The sequence below is a fragment of the Pelodiscus sinensis genome, chromosome 10, assembly GCF_052426305.1.
Source record: "Pelodiscus sinensis isolate ZL-2025 chromosome 10, ASM5242630v1, whole genome shotgun sequence".
In the NCBI taxonomy this organism is placed as follows: Eukaryota; Metazoa; Chordata; order Testudines; family Trionychidae; genus Pelodiscus; species Pelodiscus sinensis.
In genome coordinates, this window is record NC_143061.1 from 10,128,189 (window position 1) to 10,154,732 (window position 26,544).

Genomic DNA, 26,544 nt, shown 5'->3' on the forward strand with positions numbered 1-26,544 from the left:
GCTTTGGGGGAAATGTATCAGTTAAATAAATTATATTCTTCTTTGATAAAATACGTTTGCATCAGTAGCAGCACCAGGTCTATGCAACCATGTATTATTGTCATGTACCAGATGCCATTATAGTAGGCATTGTGCCAATATGTAAGGAAAAAATAGCCCCTCTCCCCAAATTACTTGGAAAACCACCTAGATTTCCTTTTTCAGGGGTCCTGCATCACATGCGCACCCCCAAGTCACCAGACAGAGCACTATTCCTCAATCCTACCTACAGTTTTGTCTGCATTTGTGCACAGCAAATATTGACTCTTTCAACCCTCCGCACCCTACTCTTCCTGGTGGGGAAGAAGGCGGGCTCTGGTAATAGTTCCTTCCATATAAAGGGCCTTACCAAAAGAAAGGCTGATTCTGCTTAGCATGCAGCAGAAAGCTTCAAGAAGGAATCCTCCCTAAAGTATTTCTGTGCTCCCTAGTTTCAGAAAGCATCACATATGAAAGGCCAATGTAGCATAACGTGTAGCATACAGCACTTTTTAAAAATATGTAGGAACTATATTTGGGGTGTGGGCACATTCTGAACCTTTCCTTTTTTTTGTAGGTCCCTGCATCAAGCCCAATCCAGGTCAGCAATGATAAAGAGTTACTTAAGTTGAATGGCCTATATGATATGGGTTTAGTTATCTCCAAACCCTCAGATGGGAATGGGAGTGGGGAAGCAAATGGGGCAGTTACACCAGGGCCCAGCAATTCAAAATGGTCCAGGGCTCCCGGCCGCCACCACCCCTACTGTAGCAGTGGTGGCACCTGGAGCCCAGGGCCCTTTAAATCATCCTATTATATGGTGTGATACACTTTCTGGCTATCAATCCAGGACCTTACTGAACACTCAAGTCACACCAAAATTATTTTGCAAAATAAAAAGGTCTTTAAAAATTCCACGACAGTTTTAAGTAAAAAAATCCAAAATATTTACACTTTAAACATTTTGTCTACCAGGAGAACTCATGAAGTATATATTTCATATTTAATTTCTAGATATAATTTTCACTTAGTCCTCAATATATACACTCTAAATAGAATGCCTAAAACATTTTGTTGCAAATAGGCACTAAGATAAAAATCTCTTTGATTAGATTTGCACTCTGTTGGTGGTTGTTTTCTATGAAGACTGAAGAGAACAAGTTTATTGGCAGCAAATTTATGGATTCCTGAATCAGGAAATACATGAGAGTATTCACAACTAGCAAATTTTGTGTTCGTAAAGACCAGCATTGGAAACCTGATTCTATAAATTACATTCATGCGGTCAAGAATCAAGAAAACCACTATCAAAGTTTACATTTTGGATATTAAATACAACAAAGTGCTCATAATCTTTAGAGCAAGAAGTATTTACAGAAATCAGACAAGGAATAATTGCAATTGAATAAATTTAAGAACGTGGTGTAACTCTCTCTGAACACTTTTTAATTCAATCCTGTCAATGTCCATTATCAAAACACTTGAAACTGTACTTCGATGTACAACCTGAAAGTCAACAACTATACTAGAATTTCAATCCCCGGCCCTACAACTGACTGCACAGGGGTGAATCTCTGCATTTTCACAAAGTTCTACTGAAGTCAAGGCAGGGATGTACTGCCAGGTGACAGAAAAAGAATACAAAGCTGAATCCCACATAGGTGATTTTTAACAATACTTTTAGAAATCAGAAACAGAAAACTCACTAGGCATTTCTTACTAAAACGTAATCTTTACCTTTCTATTTACATTATGTCTAGCATAAGACCTCCAAAAATATATTAATCTTATAATTTGCAAGTTCAAAACTGGATGGGGTAATGGAGATGGGCATCAGCAGGAGATGATAGTGAACTTGTATGGGTGCAATTGTTCGGATGTGGGCGCAGTGGGTAAAGTGTCCTCCCACAGCCTTCAAGAGGGCCACAAGAGGAGCACCTGTCCAGCTCTGTACACCTAAAGGGGGTTTGGAAGACAGCAATTCTTCTACAACTTTTAAGTCAACAGGAAAGAAACCCTCCACTTACAGGATTCCCAATGGCCAGGAGCCTGTCTTAGCTGATTCTTGCTAATAGCTTAGCCAGGGGAGTTTGGAGTCAAGAGAACGGCAGAGCTCTAAGGTAGTCTTTTGGAAGAAGAATGCATTCTCTGTCAGCTTCCACAAGGAAATAACAACTTGTATAATCCATTCTCCATTAAAGGTCAAATCAAACATAGGCTGCCCTATTCATCCTAATATACATTCTATAACTGGCAAAAAACATTACATGACAAACACTGCAACATAAACTAACGTAATTAGGACTAACACTCAAGGGGGTAGCCATGCTAGTTTGTAACTTTAAAAAACAATGAGTAATCCTGTGGCACCTTAGAGACTAACACATATATAGGATCATGAACTTTTGTGGGTAAAACCCACTTCATCAGATGACTTGGAATGGAAATAACAGAATCCAAGGTATAAATAACAGCAAAAGCAGTTGTTACCTGTCAGTTGTAGCACCAGTGTTAATAAAGCTAACTAAGTAGGTTATATTCACAAACAAAAAATTAACACAGTGACAAATGTTAAAAGCACCTCATGCTTTAGTTTCAGCTATAGTCTAGAAAAGAGTGAGTTTTTAAATATCAAAATTTCTCAGGACTTTCAGAAATTGGTATGGAATTTTTTTGCTAAAGAGATCCTAAAACATTTAGATTAAACAAAAACAATTTTAAGGGACTAATTTTAATGCTTATAACTCAAATCAATTAATAGATTTACTTAAAACATTCTTTAAAAAATAATTAACCTACTGTAAGAGTTGAGTACTGTAAATTTGGTGAGGACACACAATGCTCTTCATACATAATAAAGAGGTTAATCTCTGCTCTAGGCGCAAATCTCAATGTATCTTTTACTATGGAGCTACTGGGACACTTCCATAATTAATTGTTTCTGTTGTTTATTTTGTACAAGTGATGATAATGATCTGCTTGTGATAAATTCATTTCCACGGGCAGCCAATCATTTCCTATCTCCCGGCAGATAAGGAGTGAGCAAGGAGGATTAGATAACCAAGATCCCAAACCAGCTGTGATGAGTACAGAATAGGAGAGGATGTGGAAATGCTGTGCATACCCTAGCGGAGGAGCACTCAGCCAACTGCACAAATCTCTTGCATAACATATTCATTGCAGCCCGGTGTTGTGCTTTCACATACAGGGTAAAAAGGAGACAAGGTGTGAGCGGGAGGCTGTAAGGATTGTTTCCTTATTTTGGCCCTGCCCCTACAAGTGTGGAGATGTCCATGGAGCAGAAAATGTGTTACTCCTGTTGGAGGCAAGTAATAATTGAAGACACTTCCCTAAAGTGCTGCCAATACATAACACAGGGAGTAGCACTGCTGTTCAGTGACTAACTTTTTAAAAAAATCCAGGGCTAGGAGCCACCCTTTCATCCACATATCACTAATTAGGCAAGGCCAACTTGATGGTTCACAGTGGTCCAGACAAATCTTTTTTCTAGTTAATTTAGTTGGATTCATACATATCGTCTCCAGCCATCAGAGTTTGGTTTCTTGTGCGACCCATATGAAAAGCATTGAATGTCACATGAAATCCACCCCTGGCTTCTAAGAAAACACTTAATGGGCAGTTTGAGAGAGCAGGCTTAAAATGGGTGTTAGTTTGATGTTGTGACCATTGATACAAACATTGGACCTTACCCTGTGAGGAGCTATACATCCCCTCTGCATAGAGACTTATATGACTATATTATCTTTTCTCAAATTCCACTGAAGGCAGCTTGGTGGGTATAACTCTTACCAAATATTGACTTTTTCAGTTTTTTCTTAGAAATGCATTTGTATGTGTCAGTACAACAAAATAACAATAGACTGAGTAATGCTGCAAATAGAGAATCATGCCTTGCTTGTGTAGATGAATATGGAAAAATTGTGAAAAGAGAAAATTCCTCTTTGTGCAAAAATTTCTCAATATCCAATAAGTACTGTACTTCTGAGGAGGCAGGAGGTAGCTAGGAAAAGTCAATGGGCTTACATACTGTTATGATTGTAAGGCATCAGGTTGAATATAAGAACATTTTGATAGCCATAGGGCATGGTCTAGCAGTTTACAATATATTAGCCAATTGATCTGCAAGTCTTCATTTGGAATAATTTTTTCTTAAGTGGAACTAAATGCATATGCTCTAGAGGGTTTACCCAACTTCTGAAGGACATGTGCCTATAATAGGCCTTTCTCATCTCTGTCTTGTTAACAAGTATATAAATAAGAGAAGGCTTCAGTAATTGGCTCAGAGTTACTAATGAATTAATTAACTTCAGTCTATTTTACCTAACCTTTAATAATAAGAATTTTTTTTTTTGGTCTAGCAATAGGCCTGACAGGCTGAAAAAACAGACATGCAGCAAAGCTCTTGAAAATTAATGAGAAATGAGGAAAGAATCAATGTACATTCTGCTTGCAGAGAACTGACACACAAAAAAAGACACAATAAACCATGAACAAACACAGTCAGTTTAAAAAATAGGTTAGAAAAAGTGGGCAAATTCAATTATAGAAGTAATTAGAAGATACAGGGCAAGGCTGCCTTTTGGGACTGTGCCAGAAAACATGAATTAATAAGAGTGAATAGAAAGCGCCCATGTAGTAATTAAGAGGCAATCACCTATGGCAATGAATACCTTAAAACAGGCTGCAAACTATTAATTCAGTGATCAAAAATATTTTTAGATGATTAATATGGCAAATTTGTTTTAAAAGACTAATTTCTGGAAAGATATCAAGACAATAGCATGCTATTTGTGCCTCTAGCATTTATATAGCTAATTAAATTTTATAATTTGCAACAACATTCGTCATTATCTGAAAACAGTAAAAGCAATATTTCCTCCACTAATTCTTTATTATTGAGCTTCAAAATCAATAAGTTAAAACTAGCTCAACTTCTTTTTTTTTCTTTTCCATACACAAGTTCTCAGCACTGATTGTCTTATTTCTTCAAATGACTGTTGTTGTTGTTGTTTAAAAAGATATATTTACATACTAATTTTCAGCAGCTTCAAATTATTTCTGTACCTGGAAAGAGATTCCAAATACAATTCAGTGGAAATGCTAGAGAAATGTGCTGGGTTATTTGAGCATTTGAGAGGTTTATGCTTGGTCAACAAAGAGTGTATCTTCAATATAGCATAAGCCTCTTGTTGGGATCCACTGAAAAGGACAAGTTACAATGAAGTGTGTTAAAAAGTTGGAAGCAATGACAGTGATATGCCAAAAGGGTTGTATCCAGAATCCCCTAAATTGATTTTACAGTAAACCTGTAAATTGATTTTTTTAAAGTGGCACTTTTTTTTTTGAAAAACTTAAAAAACAATGAATAGTCTAGCACCACCGTAAAGACTAACAAAACAAGTAGATGGTATCATGAGCTTTCGTGGATACAACCCACTTCTTCGGATGACTGAAGTATTAGAAGTCCAGATCCAAGAATAAATAAGGGAAAGCGGGGGGGGGGGGGGGGGGAGAAGGGGGAGGAACTGGAGGGTGAAAAGGAAAAAAAAAAGAGAGAAAAAAATAGTGAATTGGATTGTTCAAGTTACAAGAGAATGAGAATAATCCAGTTCACTTTTTTCTCCTTTCCCCCGCCCTTCCCCTCCCCCCGCCTTCCCTTATTTATTTTTGGATCTGGACTTCTAATATGCCAGTCATCTGAAGAAGTGGGTTGTACCCACGAAAGCTCATGATACCATCTAAATGTTTTCTTAGTCTTTAAGGTGCATTATACACTATTCATTGTTTTTTAAGTTTTACCTTTTTAGGGCATTATTGCCAATTGAAAACTTTACAAAAGTTAACAGAAGTTCTGCAATAGTCCTCTTAAATGGTTGTCACTAGTGGTGGCTAACTCAGTCATTTGTTTGTATAATCTACTGGCTAACTGATAGGCCTAGAAATGTAATCCTGAATGAGCAATCATCAGTGAAAGGGCGTGTTTCTAATGACATCATGAAGGGATCAGTTCTTGTTAAATGTGCTATTTAACATTTTTCTCACTAACCTGGAAGTAAGCATTAAATCATCACTGATAATGTTTGCAGATGACAAAAAAATTGGAGTAGTGGTAAACCATGAAAAGCATAGGTCACTGTCACAGAATGATTTTGATTGCTTGATAAGGTAGGTGCAAACAAGCAATCCAGGTGCATACATCTTAATATGGCTAGATGTAAAGGTATATGCCTTGGAACAAAGAATGAAAGTCACACTTGCAAAATGATGGACTCTATCCTGGAAGCAGTGACTTGCAAAAAGATTGGTGGTTGCAGTGGGCAATGTGCTGAACATAAGCTTTTGGTGAGATGCCGGGCCAAAAGGACTAATACAATCCTCAGACGCATAAACGGAAACTTTGAGTTGCAGTAAAGAGGTTATTTTACCTCTATATTTGGTACTGTGGCAACCATTGCTGGAATAGTGTGTTCAGTTCAGGTGCCCACAGTTCAGGAAAGATGTTGATAAATTGGAGGTGTTTCATGAAAGAGCTATGGGAAAGTTAAAGGACTAGAAAACATGCTTTCTAGTGATAGACTTAAGGAGCTCAATCTATTTAACTTAACAAAGAGAAGGTTAGGGGGTGACATGATCATAGTTTATAAGTACGGGGAACAAGTATCTACATGGGGAACAAATATTTTATAATGGGCTTGCCAGTCTAGCAGAAAAGGGTATAACATGATCCAATAGCTGAAAGCTGAAGCTGGACAAATTCAGAATGGAAATAAGGTGTATGTGCCTAATAGGGAGGGTAATTAATTATTGAAAAAATTTACTTGAGTTTGTGGTGGATTCCCCATCACTGGCAATTTTTCAATCCAAATTGGATATTTTTAAGAGAGACGCTTTAGGAATTACGACGAGGAGTCCAGTGGCACCTTATAGACTAACTGAAGTTGGAGCATAAGCTTTCGTGGGCAAAGACCCACTTCGTCAGATGCACCTGACGAAGTGGGTCTTTGCCCACGAAAGCTTATGCTCCTACACTTCAGTTAGTCTATAAGGTGCCACTGGACTCCTCGTCGCTTTTGCAGATTCAGACTAACACGGCTACCCCTCTGATACTTTAGGAATTACGTTGGGAAAGTTCTATGGCCTGTATTGGACTGAGACCATAATGGTCCTTTCTGGCACAGTAGTTTGTGAATCTATGAGAAGCAAAATCTACTGAAAGATTTTCATTTTGGAAGCCAAATGACATGGGGGGGAGGGAGGTTTTATTGTTTTAAAACAATATTTTGCCATTTTAAAATTGCAGATTGCAGACATTTATGACTTTCAATTCAAGATTATTTTCTACCACCTTGACTGCACTTTCAGTGGTGCAGCAGCTCTGTGCTGAGGTAATGTTTAGTGAAGATGCTACCTATGCTGATGAGAGAGCGTCTCCAATTGGCATAGGCACTCTACCACCCCAAAAGGCAGTAGCTATATGAATGGGAGAAGCCCTCCCATTGACATGGCACTGCCTACACCAGGGGTTACAACATGGGAGTAGATTTTCCACATACTTGAATGATGTAGTTATGCTGACATAAATTCTTAAGGTAGACCAAGCATAAGATTACTGAAGTTTAACAAAAAATGGAGATTCAAAACAATGGCTTGAGAAACAAGAACTATTAGGTTGATGGTGAGTTTCTGAGTTTCTAGATTAAGACTGGGACTTGTTTTGTGGGTTTATTTCACTAGTCATTTTGAGGAATGATGGTTTGACATAGGCATGTAGCTACAGGGCTGGCTCACAACATTTTGGCACCTGAGGAGGGGAGCTCAAATGACATCCCCATGTCCCCTCGCTTGGGCCAAAACTTTGAAAGGTCTCAATTCTGCCTTCTTCCTGTTCTTTGTGCCCTCCTTCCTCTAGCACAGCACTCCACCATCTTTGTGCATCTAGAGCAGAGAAAATACATATATGCACCAGCAGCAGACACAATTTTTTACATTCTGGGTTCTAGTGATGGGCCTCCCCCCCCCCCCACAGTCTGGCACCTGAGGCGGCCGCCTCAGTTTGCCTCATGGTAAGGCTAGCCCTGTGTAGCTATTGCCTTACTACATAAGATCATTAGACAGACGCTGACCTTTGACAATGGCCAATTGTGACACTGGTAGACCAGGTGCCAGTTCTTGGTATGAAGTTATCATCTGAGCAATGAAAAATTCATAGCTGGAAATTGGGCCAACCCACCTATATGTTAATATCATTGAAGACTGGTATTAGATTTGTAAAGATGTGTTTAGACTATAAAAACATTTCTAAGTTGTTGCATGCATTAATCTCACTTGTTATGTCTGTATCCCATGCCATAAGGTAATATGTAAGTTTTGCTTTCTAGATGTAAAAATGCCAACTTTGAACTCAGGCAGGAGAAGTGCAAAATATAGGAGGTGAGAAAGTGCTGGTATAAGACAGCCTCAAACAGAAAACAACTGAAAAAAGGAGCAGAAAAATATTTATTAGACAAATATATGCAGTCTATGTTCTCATAGTCAACTCACTTGCGTCAGTCTAACTTTTGGAATGTAAGTCTTCCCCGTAGGGATGTAAATACCCATTAAAACAGTCAGTTGGTTAAATGAACATAAGAACGGCCATACTGGGTCAGACCAAAGGTCCATCTAGCCCAGTATCCTGTCTGCCGATAGTGGCCAATACCTGATGCTCCAGAGCGAGGGATCCCAACAGATAATCCTCATGTGATCCCTCCCCTGTCATCCAGAGAAACAGAGGCTAGGGACACCATTCCTACCTATCCTGGCTAATAGCCATTGATGGACCTAACCTCCATGAATCTATCTAGCCCTTTTTTGAACCCTGTTAAAGTCCTAGCCTTCACCACATGCTCTGGCAACAAATTCCACAGGCTAACTGTGCACTGAGTGAAGAAAAACTTCCTTTTGTTTGTTTTAAACCTGCTACCCATTAATTTCATTTGATGATCCCTAGTTTTTTTTAATTGCGGAAATAAGTAAATAACTTTTCCTTATTCACTTTTTCCATACCAGTCATGATTTTATAGACCTCTATCATATCTCCTCTTTTCAAAGATGAAAAATCAAAGTATTTTTAATTTCTCTTCACATGGGACCCGTTCCAAACCCCTAATCATTTTTGTTGCCCTTTTCTGATCCTTTTCCAATGCCAATATATCTTTTCTGAGATAAGGCAACCACATTTGTACGCAGTATTCAATATGTGGGCATACCATGGCTTTATATAGAGGCAATAAGATATTATCTGTCTTATTCTCTATCCCTTTTGAAATAACTCCAAATATTCTATTTGCTTTTTTGACGGGCACCGCACAGTGAGTGGATGTTTTCAGAGAACTATCCACAATGACTCCAAGATCTTTCTCTTGACCTGTGCAGTCACTAACTCTGGTAGTTTTCCTTACATGGATGCTTTGGCCACCAAAGTGTCATGAAACTTTATTTAGAATCCTACGAGATTTTGGACACTTTGTACAAGGTGAAGTACCCACATACTCTAAAACAAAAATAACTACAAGAGGATTCAATGTTAGAGCTCCTGCCCATTCCAAATGAAGTCATTTAAAAAAAGAAACTATTTCATTCTGGATATAGACACCTATAGATATAAACACCAACCATCATCTTTAGTTACATTTTCCATTCTCACAAGTACATTTCCTTAATTATACAGCATGACCTGACTTACCACAATGTACCTGACAAAAAAGTTACCACCTTCCTCCTCCTAGTGGTAGATCTCTACAAAAAGCACTCTCAGACTCTAAAAGGGAGTTTAGGTATCCAGCTCCTATTGATTTAAGTGGGACTTAGGCCCCTAAATACATTTGAGGATCTAGGCCTTTCACCACACTTTTCACACATAAGCACCTAAACACCAATTTTGAAACTTTTGGTGCATATTCATGTTAGGTCAATGCCACCAGCATTCCCTGCTGTCAGCGTAAATCTCTGTATAGCCTCAGTGGTTAGCTAAGAACCATTGAAGCAAGAGGTAGCACTATTGCAGCAGGGGTTACTGCTTTAGAGATTCAACTACAGATTCAATTAATTAAAAAAATGAACGAGAAATGCTTTGTTAACAAAAAAGGAAATTGTCTTCATTTTTAACAGCAGTATATTGTAAAAATAATTAGTTTTTTTGGTTTCTGAAAACTAAAAAAAAAAAAAAATCTCTTGGAGGTTTAATATTTAACAATGTAAGAATGGCCACACGGGGTCAGACCAAAGATCCATCTAGGCCAGTATCCTGTTTTCCAACAGTGGCCAATGCCAAGCGTCCCAGAAGGAATGAACAGAACAGGTCCTCATCAAATGAGAAATGAAAACAAAAAAATAGGGAAGGAGCCCCAAACCTTTTTATTTTTTAAATGTCTGTTATGGGAAATAAAATAAATTTCTTAGCTCAGAAGTTGAGTCAGAAGAGAGAGAGACCAGGGATCAGCTGCAGACATGTCTCTCCCAGGCATAGAGCAAGGAGGTGAAGGTGAAGCAACAAAGCAATGCCTACATGAGCAGCTGTTTCTTCAGGACTTCCCTTTCTACTAATGAAGCCAGAGGGAGGTGGAGCAGGTAGGGAGCAGAAGCCAGATTTGGTTAGAAGGTGCCCCCATCGTCACAGCAGCGACGGGGAGCAGGAGATGATAAAATCAGTTTACAGCTGAGCGACAGAAGAGAGCTGAATGGGGGCTGGTATGGACTCCCACTTCAACAGCTGCACCCAACATCAGGGAGTGCTCAAGGTGGAGACCACACAGAGCTTTCATGCTAAGGACTGTGACAAACAGTACCAGGAATATAAATGCAGCCTAAAGCGTATGACCAAAATGTTCAGTGAGATTGGCAGAGAATACAGGCAAAGGAAGAGAATGAAGAGCAACTACAGATCTCTGCTCTTCACTGGTTCTGGTCTGCTCCATGCAGTACACTGCTCTCTTGCATAGTGTTAGAGGTGTTCTAACCCATGCCATGTGATGCCCATCACACGGGGGTTGAAAACACAGGATTAGCATGGCATACAAGTGACTGGAATGCTTTTTTTTCTTTTCTAGGCAGGAGGGAGGGCATATGGCATAAAGTGCCCTGGGATGGGGGTGTACCAATGCCATGTGGGGCTTGAAGGGGTTAAGGAGAGCTTGTGGGTGCAATTAGTCTCACTCCTCTACACCTGCAGTAAGTGTTAAGCCTGAAGGAAGGGGACAAAGAAGAAAAAGCCCAGTTCAGTGGTGGCTGACTGGGAGGAGGAGTAGACACCTTGAGCAAGCTGTGGGAGGGAAGGTGTGGCTGGGGATTAGAAGCTTAATTTAGAAGCTTCCTAGAAGCATGGATCAGCCTTCTTAGGGTAGGTATGTCTGGCACAGGACCTTTCTGTTTCTCTTGGCTCTCCTTTCTTTTGGGTCCTACAGACATAAGCATCAACGTCTCTTCTTGCCGTGAGTGGGAAGAGTGCTTGATTTCCCTCTCCACCTCATTCCCTCAGATGAGGCTTCATCCCGCCTTCTCCCTCATGAACACTCTGTCCCCACTCCTCTCCCTCCTGGAGCTTGGCCACAACAAATCAGCTGTTCACAGTGCTCTAGGAGCACTGGGAGGGAGGGGAAGGATTTGGTAAGCACCGAGTCACTGGCAAGCAGGTGTGGAGGAGGAGGAAGCTTGGCACCCAGAGTCAGCACCTACCAAAGAGTTAGCCAATGACAAGACTATATGAAAGACCTAGCTGCAGGCCATGGCAAGAAGTACCTCAGGGATACAGCAGAGGTTCCGAATGAACACAGTCTGTTTTATACACAGTCCCTGGCCTGGAAACCGAAATAGCTAGGCTGGAACCCAGGGTGAGAGTGGTTTTCTCTACTAGCCCATAAAAGAGATGGCATGAAGACCCCAGTTCCAAGAGCTAGCTGGCCCAAAAGCCTGAAGTGGAGGGTTGAATCTCTGGGGTGATATTGCCAGACCAGTGGCATATTGAACTTAGGTTTCCCCAGCAGGGATAGCATTTAAAATAGTCAGGTGGAGAGCCAACTCTCAGGAAGAGGCATGTAGGGCCAAAGCGTCAGCAAAGGGCACCTATGCCATTCACAGCCCAGCCTGCAGGGGGCGTGCTGGCTGGTAAGTCATGTGCTTACATGTCCCTACTTTTGGCTCTATAACATTGGAAGATCGTTCTGAGGGTGGGCTGAGTAGGCCCTAGGCTAAGTAAGATGCTTCTATGTACAGACTATCCCACAAAGTGGCCAAACCATAGCAGAATTTCTAATCTAAGATCTTCTAGTTACATGAGAAAAGCCCACTAAGAAGACAGCATGATCAAGAGCCCTTCTTTAAAAATTTCACTTCCAGGGAAAAATGTATAATATGCTATTTTCAGACTCATCTTAGATTCCAAAGGGTGCTCATTCCCCACCATAAATTCTTTCCCACTCTCTTTTCCTCTCAACACTCACTTTAACACCTGCCAAACTTCCATAAACTATTTCTTGTCAATCCAGTTTATGATGGTTATGATGAGCAACCTCAGATGACAGGCATGAACAAAACTACTTACTTTAAGATCTATTTACTTTAAGAAGCAGATCTTTCTTAATAAATTGTGTAGTGTGCTTGTTGTCTTTTTTTATGTGCCCAGTTTCTTACAGCATAAGCATCACTGCTTGATCCTTTCCCTCCTTGAACATAACACACAATGCTGACACTCAGAAAACAGTAGAATTAACTCCTTTTTTAAAAGGGTACTCGGGAATACTTGCTAGATGTACTTTCCCCCTCAGTAAAGATATATCCTGGATTTCCAGTTTAGGAAGAAATTTAATGGGAAGGGATGGGGAAATGAGGGGTTGAAGAATTTTTCGGCACCATCACAGAGGGATAGAAAGCTATGGCTTGGATGTTTAATCCTGATTCCTCACTCCTTGTCATCAGCTATGCCATACTCCTCAATATGAACATAAGGAGAAGTGCAAAGCTGATAGACTTGACAGAAATAAAAAGGTTAGAAGCAGAAAATATAAGTCTCTAGAGAGTTTGTGAAACCAATATATACTGTTACATCTTCAAACAGATTTAGCCAGGTTTGCAAAAATCAGGTTAATCCAAAAACTTGGAATCTTAAACATACAGCTTTGGTAATCATCATGCCCCTCTGACTTCTCAATAAACATATTACAGTGATGGATCTTCTTACCTGGACAAACTGCAAAGGCAGAAGTAGCAATAGCAGAAGAGAGACAGAAATGGATTCCAGTACCTGATCAACTCCTTCAATGCTTAATCTATTCCTAATGTGGATCTGAAGGGGGGAGGGATGTGCTTAAGAGACAGACCCTGACAATGAATGGCCTTGGGCTATAGGGGCAGCACTAAGACACTGCCCACACACAGAATCTCTTCTCTTCAACCTGAGCCTCCAAGATTTCTTTGTGGATTCCAAGTGGGAATCTGGAAGACCACGGTATCTCCTCCACTTTATCCTGCCTTCCCCTTTACCAAAAAGGGGATATGTAGGTCTGAGTCCTTATACCTGCACTTTCTAAACACATTCAGATGCAAACTTCAGCCCTAAACTTTTCTTTATGCTAGAGCAGGCATGTCCAAAGTCCGGCCCGCGGGCCAATTGCGGCCCGTGTTCCGGTTTAATACGGCCCCCCAGGTAATTTGGCAATATCTATCTTTTATGGCCCCCAACGAATCCATATGTATTGAGATGAATACATTGTAAAATCTCAGTTAATGTCAGTTGGTCTAAATCAGTTATAAATATATTTGGACACAACATGTATACTTGGTGTTATGTTCCTGTTCATATTTTTTGAACTTAAAAGTTGACAGACAACCTTTATTACCAATAATATGTAATGTACTTTACAATGTTCCTGACATATATTTCAGCTTCATGGATTTTTTTTTTCATCTGGCCTTCAGATATGAAAGGCAGAGTGATTTAACACCTGTTTAGATTTGTCATCCATGTGACGAAATGAAAAGTATGCCGTTTGCAATAAACTTTGCATAAAATAGTTAATTTGCATTTAATTTTAATGGTTCAAAGGATGTCAGGCAAAATGGTCGGCCCTCACGCATGTTCACTTCATCAAATCTGGCCCTCTTTGAAAAAAGTTTGGACACCCATGTGCTAGAGAGTTGCAAAGCCCCAAGTACTATCATAACTGGACACGATGCATCAAATAGTGAAACCTTCAAAATCTTCTCCATTCAGAGAACATGGAACTAAGGGTATGTCTACACTAGCCTCCTAGTTTGAACTAGGAAGGCTAATGTAGGCATTCGAAGTTGCAAATAAAGCCCGGGATTTAAATATCCCGGGCTTTATTTGCATCTTCCCGTCCAGGCACCATTTTTAAATCCCCTAAGTCCTTAGTTCAAGTTAACTGTTACACCTCATGGAATGAGGTGTAACAGTTAACTCGAACTAACGACTTCGTTCGAGTTAACGTTTGACTGCCGCATGTAGCCACGGGCAGTTATTTCGGACTAAGGGGATTTAAAAATGGCGCCCAGACAGGAAGATGCAAATAAAGCCCGGGATATTTAAATCCCGGGCTTCATTTGCTACTTCGAATGCCTACATTAGCCTCCCTAGTTCGAACTAGGGGGCTAGTGTAGACATACCCTAAGGCTTTCAGTGTTTCCTCACATAAGCAGTAAAGCAAGCACAAACAATGTATCTCCTTAGCAAGGGACCTCTTTCCATCAGCAGGTTCATGAGCCAGTGACCAATACCAGATCATTAGAAGAAAGGCACCATCTGAATCCACTCTCCTTGCCTGAATCAGCAATACTATTGGAATGACACATGCCCAACAATAAACCTGAAATGTGGGTAACTGATAAAAACCCAAGGGCCATGGGAACCTACCTGTAGAATCACCCAACCATAAGGACGTAATCAAAGACAAACTATTGCCACGGCACTAACAAGAATCATAAAACAAAATTAAAGTTAACTTCCCACTCTAAAATGAAAATCTATTTTAGCAAAAAGAGTAAAGAAATAAAATTGAAATGTAAAAGCAACTATCTTTTCAAGTGTTTAAAATTGAAGCATTTTTTTCCATTTTTGCAAATAATGATTTTCAAATAATAATAATTATTTTTTTTTATAAAACACAGCACCCACAATGTTACTGAACTTGGTACCAGCATTTCTCATTACTCACTGAAAAAGGTATTTTTGTAAATCAAAAAGAAAACGTTTCGATGTTTTCTATAAATATGTTTTAGGGTTGTTGTTTTTAAGCAGGATTTTTTTCCACGACAAACTGGAAGATTCCTGTTCCAATGTTTTCTGAAATGTCAACAATTTTCTGTTAATAACTTTGTTTTTAATAAAAGTTAATTTTGAATTAAAAATACTTTCATTTCGAAAATTTCAACCAGTCCTCCTGTACAAGAAAACTAGAAGTAACAGGGACAACACAGGCATACAAGAAGTAGCAGAGCGAGTACATTCAGCAGTTCAAGGATGGGGTTGGGGCTGATGCTACGTTTATAACTTGACACAACATTAAATTCTGCTGTGTGGCATGTGTGGGGCTCAGAGATCACTGCTTCCCAAAAATTCCTAATCAGAAGTGGATGTCTATGCAAATTTTAGTCAAAGGAAAAGTTTTATATGACGTTCACCCCAAGATAGTACCAAATCAAAACTCTGGATCTGAATTCTCCAAATCAAAGCTGAGCAGGAGGAATCAGAACCAGATCTGAATTTCTTAGCTAGTCTTATTTTCATAACAAGACAAATGAAAAAAAATGCTGGGATCAGCTGTACTTCCCATAGTTTTTAGTTTCTTAACAAAGCTTTGTACAGTTCTAGCTGTGAAAAGAACATACCAGATATCAGGTAACTATTTCCTCCTTAAAATCATTCCAAGAGAGCCTGTTTTGCTTTTCCTCTGCTCAGAAACAACATAATCCAAATCAACAAGGTTCATTTGACCTCTTTAACCCTCTCCACACTCCACAGGGTAGCATGAGGAATTCTTCTGAATGAGCAGGTTAATCATAGAACTGGAATGGACTTCGAGAGGTCATCAAGTCCAGACCCCTACCCCCATGGCAGGACCGAGCACCTTCTAGATCATCGCTGATAGATGTCTATCCAAACTGCTCTTAAATATCTCCAATGATGGAGATTCCACAACCTCCCTAGGCAATTTATTCCAGTGTTTAACCACCCTGACAGTTAGGAAGTTTTGCCTAACGTCCAACCTAAACCTCCTTTGTTGCAATTTAAGCCCATTGCTTCTTGTCTTTAATAGTAAGGAATAGTATACAATTGGTAGAATATACTGAAAATGAAACAATACAAACAACAGGAAGACCAGAAATCCATAGCAGCAAGCTGAATGGATAATTAGAAGGACAAAACCAAACGGTGATTATATTACTTGGTGCACTGCTGATAACATTACTTGGTGCACTGCTGATAACAAAGGAATCTGTAGCAGACAAGAGAAATATTTAAAAAATGTGTGGCTAAGAGAGGCAATGGAAAGAGGTGATTTGTTAGCTCTAGAACCTTAGTACCACCAAATATAACTTTCTCCTTAATACTGATCCCTTCCCTTCTCCCTCACAAGGAATCATGACCCTTTCACCTGCTCTGTCCTCTCAAAGAACATTTCAAGCCAGCCTTTTCCCTCTTTTTGGTTGTCACTTCCCACTAACACCTACCCCCACCCATGGGAGGGCAAAAGGGGCAATTTTAAAGGACCTTGGACTCCTGGCCATTGCATATCTGTGGGGCTAGGAGAATGTTTCCAGCAGCAAAAAATCAGGTGGGATTTTCTTTGGACAATAGGTTTGACTTCTCCTCCTTACAGAAGATCTTTTAAGACTTCACTTCAAAGAGAATCCTCTGAACTGTCAATCATGCTTAAATTCGACACTTTACACTCAAATTTGAATAAAGACGCTAATTATCTTACCCATTACAAAGATAGCTTCCCCAATTATCATCTCTAATATCATTAGCTCACAGACATTTACCTCCCCCTCTTCCCTCCCTCCATCCCCCTTCTGTTCTGAAATTTGATTTGTCCTTTTCATATGTGTTCATTTTTTTTAATTGTATCCTTTGGTATATATGGTTGTGACAATTTTCTTCCACTATTTGATCTGAGGAAGTGGGTCTGGCCCATGAAAGCTCATCACCTATTAAACCATTTTGTTAGTCTTTAAAGTGCTACACAGTCCTGTTTTTTGTTTCAGCTGCACCAGACTAACATGGCTACATTTCTACCAGGAATCCTTCAGTGATCTCTGGATAGTGCCTCCTAGCAGACCCATCTCACAAACCTTTAAAACACCTAATCCAGGACTGGGCAAAATATGGGTCACACCCAGCCTGCCAAGCCACAGTATCTGCCCCTCTCCCTGCACCCTGTTCAAAAAAGTGGCTGCAGGGGCCTGTTTGTCTTTGAACAGCTACGAGCAAGGGGGAGGAGGGAGATGCTGCCCCTATGCCCACCACAATGGGAGCTGCCTGTTTGAAGAACAGTCAGCGTGCAAAGCACCACTTTCCCCATCTCCTTCCCCTCAGGCTTGCAGTCCCATATGGCCCCTGAAGTCGATGCAGCGGTGAAGCAGGCAGGGAGCCTGCCCGAGAAACCTGCTGGGCTGCTGGCTGGGAGTTGCCCAAGTAAGTCTCCCAGCTAACGCCTGCCTCTGGCACCCCAGCTCCTCTTTTCCCCACAAGCGTCTTCCCTCCCACTTCTGCCCTTCTACCCCACATATCTCAAACCCTCTTCTCTCCTCCTGCCCCTCGACTCCACGTAACTCAAACTGTCTGCTCCCCCTCCTGCACCCATGTCCCCTTTCACACCCCGCTTTCCAATCTCCTGCCCCAGGCCACAATCCCCTCCTGCCCAGGTCACATCCTAAACACCTGCACCCCATCCCAGACCCTGCACCCCAGTCCTTTGCCCCAGGTCACAGCCACTTCCTTCATCCAAACTCCTCCCAGACCCCACACTGCTTCCTGCACCCCCATCCTTTACTGCAAGCTCCCTTGTGCACCCAACCTCCATCCCAGACCTCACACTTCCTCCATTAATATCATGGAAGAGTGTGGTCCTTGATCACTTTCCAAATTCTTGGAGTGGCCCCCCTCCCATCAAAAATTATTGCTCAGACGATGAGTTGGAACACCAGACTGGGTCGCAGCCCCATTCTAATGAGGTTGCCAGGGCTGGTTGGCTTACGCTTGTTGGGGCACAGAGCTGAAGTCAAAGCTGAGCCCCACCACCTGGGACCAAAATCAAAGCCCAAGGGTTTCAGCTATCATAGTCAGTCCTCGGGTTAAAGGCCCCCTGCCTGGGCTATAAATCCCTCGTCTTTGTCCTCCCAGCCTGGGGTTATGGGGCTCAGGCAGGCTCAGACTCTGCTCCTGGGATCATGTAGCAATTTTTATTGTCAGAAGGGAGCTACAGTGCACAGAGAACCCCTGATCTACATCAAATTGAAACATATTGTTTAAACAATTAATCTACTGGGTCCCAGAGCCTGGGCTTCAGTCCAAGCCTGGACCGCTCTACTGCAATTAAGCAGCACTGCAGCCCAAACCCCAGGAGCCTGAATTAGATGACACGTGCCAGCTGGCAATGTTGAATAGGAGGGACACTTAGGGCACGTCTACACTACAGGACAAAGTCAAATTACGATACATACCTTCAGCTATGTTAATTGTATAGCTGAAGTCCAAGTAGCTTTAGTCGGCTTTTGGGGCTGTCTACACTGCAGGAAGTCGAAGGAAGAGCACTCTTCTTTCGACTTCCCTTATTCCTCGTGAAAGCAGGGTTACCGGCGTCGACCGGAGTGCCCCTGTGACAGCGCGTTGGGGGTCCCCCGTCTCCTGCACCCTGAAATGGCACAAACAGACTGCACCAGCCGGTGGAATAGAGGAAGTTTATTGCCTCTCCAGGTTACAGCACAGCACAGATGTAATCTGGTCACAGAGCTGGGCTAGGCTGCCTCAGGCCCCCTTGAGATGGGGGAGACTGGGCCGCTAAACTCCAGCCCCTTTCCCTAGGCTGTCTCCTCCATGCTTCCAGCCAGCAACCAACTAACTCTCTTCCAGCCCTGCCCTCCAGCCAGGGCAGCATTCCACCTTCCTTTGTTCCTCTCTATGGGGGGTGTCGGGCCATACTGGTTTGCATAGTGACTCATCCTGTTTTGTTGGGTCGTGGTACCCACAGCAGCCAGTGGGGGTTACCCCAGAGCCAGCAGCATAGAAACCAGCCAGGTACCCCCACTACGTCACAGCCCCTCACACTTCAAATTATCTGTCTTAACTAGACCACTAATTCGAACCCTGGAAGATGGACAGCAGCAGCTTCGACCTTCCTCTGCAGTGTAGACATACCCTTACTAAGCATCTCAGAACCTGCCTCTATTCCTTATAGATTAATAGACGAGTGATACTGTTCAAATCATATAACACATTGAAGATCCCTTCCATCTGAGGATGAAAACAAAAATCCTTATTTTTTGCTTATACTAATATTAGTTGGATTACATTTGGAACCCAAATATGCACACAGATTTGCTCCAGGTGCCACAATAAATTAGTAGAAGAGCAAGACTGGAGTCTTGAGTCCCATTCTCTTGCTCTTAACAACATGCTTTCCTCCCTCTCCTTCTCCTCCTTCATTTCTTCAGCGTGGTCACAACCCACTGTTTGTTTGCATCAGAATGACCTTGGAAGTGACTGTGCTATCACAGGCAGAGTTGTGGAATCAGTAAATGAATCAAACAGAAAAAGAGGTAAAGCAAAAAGCCCACTACAAATATCTTGATAGTAGGCAAGACCAAGAAAGAAATTCCGAAACTATAGAAAACACGTGAATTGAGGAGTTATTAAAATGTAACATTTAAATTGCTATGAGAGTTGAGGTGAATAATTGCTGTTATAAGATGTGGCACTTGGTAACTTGGAAGATTTCTGAAGACGACAGAACATAAATAAAATTGGAAATCTCTTAGCATTTGCTTAAAGGACATGCAAAAGTCAGTAAGTGGAAGTCATTTCACTGGAGAATGTAGATCCTTGCACTGTAAAGAAACAAGCAAAATTCTCTCAATTGGTACAGCAAGATTGGGGAAATCTAGTGGACTGAGTTCAGAGACTCAGGCATTTCTCTGCTCTTTATATTATTTCAGACATTGTTTGCAGGTGTCCAGGTACAGTGAGAAAGATTTTTCCTTCTCTCTTTTCCCCGTGTTGTTGTCTTTCTAGGCCCAGTTCTTCCTTCAGGGCGTATCTGTTACCCATGATATGCCGTGTAGCTCCATTCTTTCCTCTCTTGGACTCTAAGGTTACTCATGAAAAAACAGAGGGATAGTGCCTGAGATGTCTTGCTTGGTCTCCTCTATTGCTCCACTACAGCATAGGCAGAAAGGGTACGTCTAGACTACATATCTCTGACGACAGAGGCATGTAAATTAGACTACCTGACATAGCCAATGAAGCGGGGATTTAAATATCCCCTACTTCATTAAAATAAAAATAACCGCTGAGCTGTGCCAGCTCAGCTGATCGTCGGCACAGCGCAGAGGTCAAGACATGGATTGGTCAACAGGGAACGCCTTTGTCAACCGCTCCCTTATGCCTTGTGAAACGAGGTTTACAGGAGCGGTTGACAAAGGCGTTCCCTGCCGACCGATCTGCATCTTGACTGCCACGCTGTGCCAACGATCCGCTGAGCCGGTACAGCACGGCGGCCATTTTTATTTTAATGAAGCGGGGGATATTTAAATCCCCGCTTCACTGACTATGTCGGGTAGTCTAATTTACATGCCTCTGTCGGCAGAGGCATGTAGTCTAGACATACTCAAAGTGAACCAGAGGACTTAACCTAATCCAGGCAGCAGAAGAAACCTGACATAAAAATCCCAGTAACTGAGAAGCCAGAAATGGGGGGGGGGAGGGGAAGATGTCTCTGATGCTACTGATTCCATGTACTAATCTATGGCACATACAGATGTTTCCATCTGGGCTCTCTTGATTGCCTACTCCAGTCTTTCTGAAATTATAATGTGGCCAATATTTCACATGTAATGTCTTCAACGGGATGACAGATAAATCAGCCAGTGAGACTGAAGGAGTGAGGTACCAGGGCCTGATCTTGCTCCCTTGAACTCATTGTGAGTTTTGGCCATGACAGTTAGATTGGATCCCACAAGTGAAAAGAGACTTAGATAGTTGAAAAACAATCACTTCTAACAGGTTCACCCATTGGAGGCAAGTCTTAGTTGTGGTTCCAATACAGTTTTAAAAATAGCCTTGGATATAGCAAATAATTATGTACTGGGTATTATAAAGTCATGGTGAGGTGCTTTAAGAAGACAAGGCAATCAGAAGATTCTATTCAATTACAACCCTTCCACCAAATTTGAATGAAACGTTGGGCTAGTCACATAACTTCCGTGCTTCAATTTCCCCAAGTGAGAAACAGGGATAATAATATTTATCCTTCTTCAAAAAGTGCCTTGAGAGTAAAGTATTATTATTTTTTAATAAAAAGCAAAATCTTGTAATGGGAGTGGGGAAATTCATTTGGAGGGAGAGTGGAAAACACATAAATAAACAATGATTGTACAGCAGCAACGTGTTGAAAGCTGGGCATAGTTAGTTAACTACCTGGGAAGAAAGTTATGCTGGAATGCTATTCAAACATGTTTATATGGGGATTTGACTTGTTGGTCATGAGAACAAAGTTGAGTGAATAACAAATTAAAAGGGAAGCATTCCTGGTTCTATACCAAATGTGTGTAAATAGTGAAAGACAAACAGAATTACTGCAAAGTGAAAAATAAATGCAACAGTCAAGAGAAATACAGGTATTAAACTTTGAATAAGGAGAACTTCCGCTTCCCCTCATGCCTGATCCTTACATAAAGTAAACCATTTATTTTAACAACGTGCAATGCACCATCATTTTCCCTTTTCTCTCAGCTTGAGCCTAGGTCACCATTTTGTAGTTACTATGCAAAACAACCAACCAGCAAAATAACTGTTAATAATACAATGAAATCTATGTAGAAATCTATTGGGAATGTCAGTGTTTCCAGATAACTAGCTTTGAGTTTAATCCACACAGTGCTATCAACCCCCAGGAACAATGTACAGAATATCTTTAGGTCTGCCTATGCTATATGCAGACTGACTATCCTAAGATTGCAAAAAATAACCTACTAATGTGTTTCTCTATATAGACTTTCAGTAAAAATGGCCTTTTATTTGGACATCAACAGCTTTAAAAGAAGTTCTTATTCTCCATAACACAAGTAGGATATTGAATGACAGCGATCAGTCAGTAGGGAGGAAAATATGATAAATACAGAAACAGATTGAAATGGGCAACATATTAATGTTATTCTAACACGTACAGTCCCTTGCTACTAGATTTCTTTCCACTGCTATAGCAAAAGCAATATCTAACTACTATATGGAATATTCTGCTGTGACGTGTCTGAAACATTCTTCAAGAATTCCTATATAACTACCACACAGAAGGAAAGAGAGACAGAGAAAAAGAAAAGAAAAAAAAGACAATGTATACTACTTATGTCTATATTATATATTGATGAATATAAATATTAGATTGGACATTTGACTTTTTAACAACTTCAGCATTATTAGGTTAGTACAAAAATCAGCATCCCAAATACGTAACTATTCAACCCCCAAAAAAGAAACAGATAACTTGTAGAAAGACAAAAATTCTAAAAAAAAACCCTTAAAACAGTTTTGCCGGAATGCCTAATGCTCCTGTTCCTGTTGCCTCTGCTTGTATTTATATCTAGTTTGGAGTTAAAATTATTTTCAGATTGAATTTTGCTTTTAAGAATGATGCAAAAACTTGCATACTTTTCATACATCCAACCAAGTTACCGACTTCTCATGTATCATAATTTTCCAGTAACTCATAAGCACAGAACTACTCAAAAGACTTAACTGTAAATTTACAGTTATACTGGATGTTTTCTCTCATGCTCTACAGGAAATAGTTTTTTTATAAACTCGGTGACAACCCTTGAAAAGTACTATAACTTCATAGGAATATTTCTCTTGTAAAATATATGTGATATAGACTATGGAAGTATTAGTTTTCAATTTTTTATTTACATTTTAATTCTTGTAATATTTGTTTTACATGATCAAACATTAAGAATAAATTATTTCTATTTAATCTTTTATTAAATCTCTATACAACTTGTCCACAGTGAAGATTTTTAGGCATTCAAGTATTAGTGAGCTTAATTAATCATACTTAATTGTATAACTCTAGAACATCTTGTTAAAATTCTTGTAATTTATTTTGAAAAATGCTAGACAGGTAAAAACAAAGGTCAAAAGTCACATTGGATAATAGCTGATGGTTTTGATAATGCTAATTATATATTACTAAAGAATAAAGGTAGAAAGGGAAATATGAGCATTAAAAGAAAGATAAACATCCCAATGCTGGATTTAAAAGAAGAAAATAATCAATTTTTTAAAATGTCTTTGTAGCTCACTGTCATAAATCAAAGACATAATGAAGCCTGAATTAAAAATGTCAGTTTCTGTGAATGTTGATAACTTGGTTCTTTGTTGTACAAGTCAAAATGTGTCTGTTTGATGGGTTAAAATGACAGTCTGAAAATGGGAGAAGCTGGAGCTAAAAAAAGAAGACGGGGAAAAAAACAAAACAAAAAAAGACTTATAAAAAGTAGGCCTATAATGTAGTACTTTAAGGGGAAGACCTGTAGGGTAGGAGCCAGTATCTTTAGGAAGTAACCAAGCAGCACTAAAAGGCAATGTCCATGGCCAATCAAAACTATTTCTCTAGCTGCTGGGGCTCTTGCATCTCTGTCTTCACACTAGACTGGAAACTCTTTGTACTAATTGCCAGACTGTACCAGATTTTCTGGTTCAGTTCCATCCTATAATTGACTGACAACGATGGGCAAGGAAGGGGAAAAATTCAGGCTCACCACTGCAAGCACAGGGTCAGAAATGGTTTCATAGGGAGCACATCATTGCTTGGCACTAAATGCAGGGTTAAGCAAGCATCGCTTGCACTTTCTTCTAATTCCTAGGTTAAAAAGGGATGGAAAAACATTCAAACTGTGGTAGGGCATAAATAGGATCTTGTAAATTAATATATCCTCTGTAAAAATCTTTCACAAAAAAGGAAATGCCTGAAAGGGTCAGGAGTTTTTGGAGATTGGGCTATCATTTCAGATTTGTTTTTAATAAAAAGGAAAAAAGTTATCATTTAAGAATTGTGAAATTATAAAAATGCCCCATTCTACAACAAAATATACTTGTCTTAGTCATAAGAAAGTATATGCTTATAAACCATAACTTTACAATGCAATTAAAACAATTTATAAATGTAAGCACTGAAAATAACCAAAGCCCAATATAACTTTTAATGAAAAAGCTAGGAATCTAGTAATATAAAGTGCAAACAAACAGAAAAAGATTTTAAAATCTTTTAGACATGTGAAATCCACATACATTCAATATGTACATATTTCACTATTGTGAAATTCACTGCGGTTAATGTACATACTTAATTTTACAATTGTTAAGCTAATTTAATAAAATGTAGAAAGAACACAATTAGAGAGACAAATAAATGAGGATTCCTTCAAGAGCTGGACTAAGGACAGGACTCTCAATTGTTGCCTGCCCACTCTATTTCAAGTAAAGATCACTCCCAGCAGAATATCCATCAAAATATTTAAAGCACAGCACCAAAATAAAAAATGGAAGACATGCCATTAGTTATGGCAAGTCACTTCAGAATCATATATGATCATCTGAGCTATAAGTATACCAGAAATATCATGCCCTCAGGTTATACAAACACTTTCCCCATTCTCTTACACTAGTTTTTGGAACATTCAAATGTGTAGAATACCTGTGCCAGCAGCATTTCACTGTGCAGGCACATAGCATCCACTTTAGTTTTTAGCTACAAGTCAATTATTGTACAAGGAAAGGTACATTTCATTCAAATCCATCTCTCCTAATCTATGCACCCCTCATTCGAAGAATGATTAATTTTCCTCATAAGCTGAAACTTGCTATATTAGCTTGCCCTCTACAAAAGTTACAAATAAGTGATACACTGCAAAGTTTCAGAGCTAGGCCAATAAAGTTAGCATCTTGTAATCACAGACAGCAGAGGAGTTAGGCAGAATCTTACCTTTCAAACCCTGAACAGAGCTGTCTTTTATGAGGCCTATGCCAGATGACAAGTCCTGGGACTTTCTCAAACAGTACCCATACAGGTGAAATTCTAATAGGTGGTAAAACACCTGAGAACAGGACAAGACGACTATAAGAAAGAAGAAACCAAATGAGTAAAATGTCTTCCCAGAGCCACAGTCAGCTCTTGTGCATGGGGAGTTACGAATGCACTGGCTATAGACTTTTGTCCAAAGCTGTAGTGTTTTTTTTTTAAAGTGAAGCTAGATTAGTTCATACAAAACTCAACAATACAGCACTGAAACCCATTGTTGATATTCAACATTTTTCACATAGCGGAACAGAATAGACAATACGGTATCTAGGAAACCATGGGCTGGATTACAAACTGATGATATCTCATCCTTCTGGAGGGCCTGTAATCCTTTTTATTACCTACCACAGCAAAAACAAAACAAAACAAAAAAACCCACAAACAAATAAAAATCTCAAACCACAGCATAAACTCTCCAAAATGAATATTGCTGCAACTTTAATAAAAAAACAGAATGAATTAAAATTAAACCTTTTGCCTAATCCCTAATAAAAATAAAATAAAATGGAATAGATGACTTTCAGACAATTTTAATAACCGTCAAACATGCAACACTTGCATGGCAGCATGTACCATGCAACTAGTTTTTAAAATAACTTCCTAGTTATTTATTTAAAGGTAATGCGGGATCCCTAAATTAGGCCTAATATTGCTTATACAGCATATGCAATTAAAATGTTCAAATGTGCTTTAGGAATATCTTAGAGCATTACAAGACAATCTGTATTCCCTTTTATAAAAATGTTACTTGTGACTGCTCCTATTACTGCATGTATAGTAATATTTGAAACAAATTATCAGACTAGATCCTGACTCTGTATAAAGAAATATTCCAACTCAAAAGTCAGTTTAACAGTTTTCTCCCCTGATCTGCCTAGTTTTCAATATTCACAGTTTTAAGATGCTTCAGTGCTGTGTTTTCACCTGTTCCTGCAGTGCTTTAACTCATCAGCATAACTATAATTAAATTGATTATCTGTGTTGTATTTACTTCTCTGTCAAACCTTTTAAATGTGATTAACCTGCAAGGCTCATTCCATTTTTACACACTCCAGTTCCCATATTTTCCTTAAAACCCCAAATAGTCTAGGTAGCCACAGAAGTGATTGTTCCTACCAGTTTCTTTTCATCACTTCTGCAATTGACCAATTGACAACTG

The 26,544-nt window shown here is 39.8% G+C and overlaps 1 long non-coding RNA gene across 2 annotated transcripts in view; it reads right to left on the minus strand.

Moving 5' to 3' along the window:
- LOC142830803 (uncharacterized) overlaps positions 1-26,544 on the minus strand; it is a 163,502-nt gene that overhangs the window by 94,438 nt on the left and 42,520 nt on the right. Inside the window, exon 1 of one of the 2 annotated variants that reach the window (XR_012906316.2) lies at positions 25,290-25,506. The exons of the other annotated variant lie outside the window; for it this stretch is intronic. This is a non-coding gene — a long non-coding RNA (uncharacterized LOC142830803). Of the gene's footprint in view, positions 1-25,289; positions 25,507-26,544 lie in introns of those variants that run through there. 2 annotated transcript variants of the gene reach the window in all.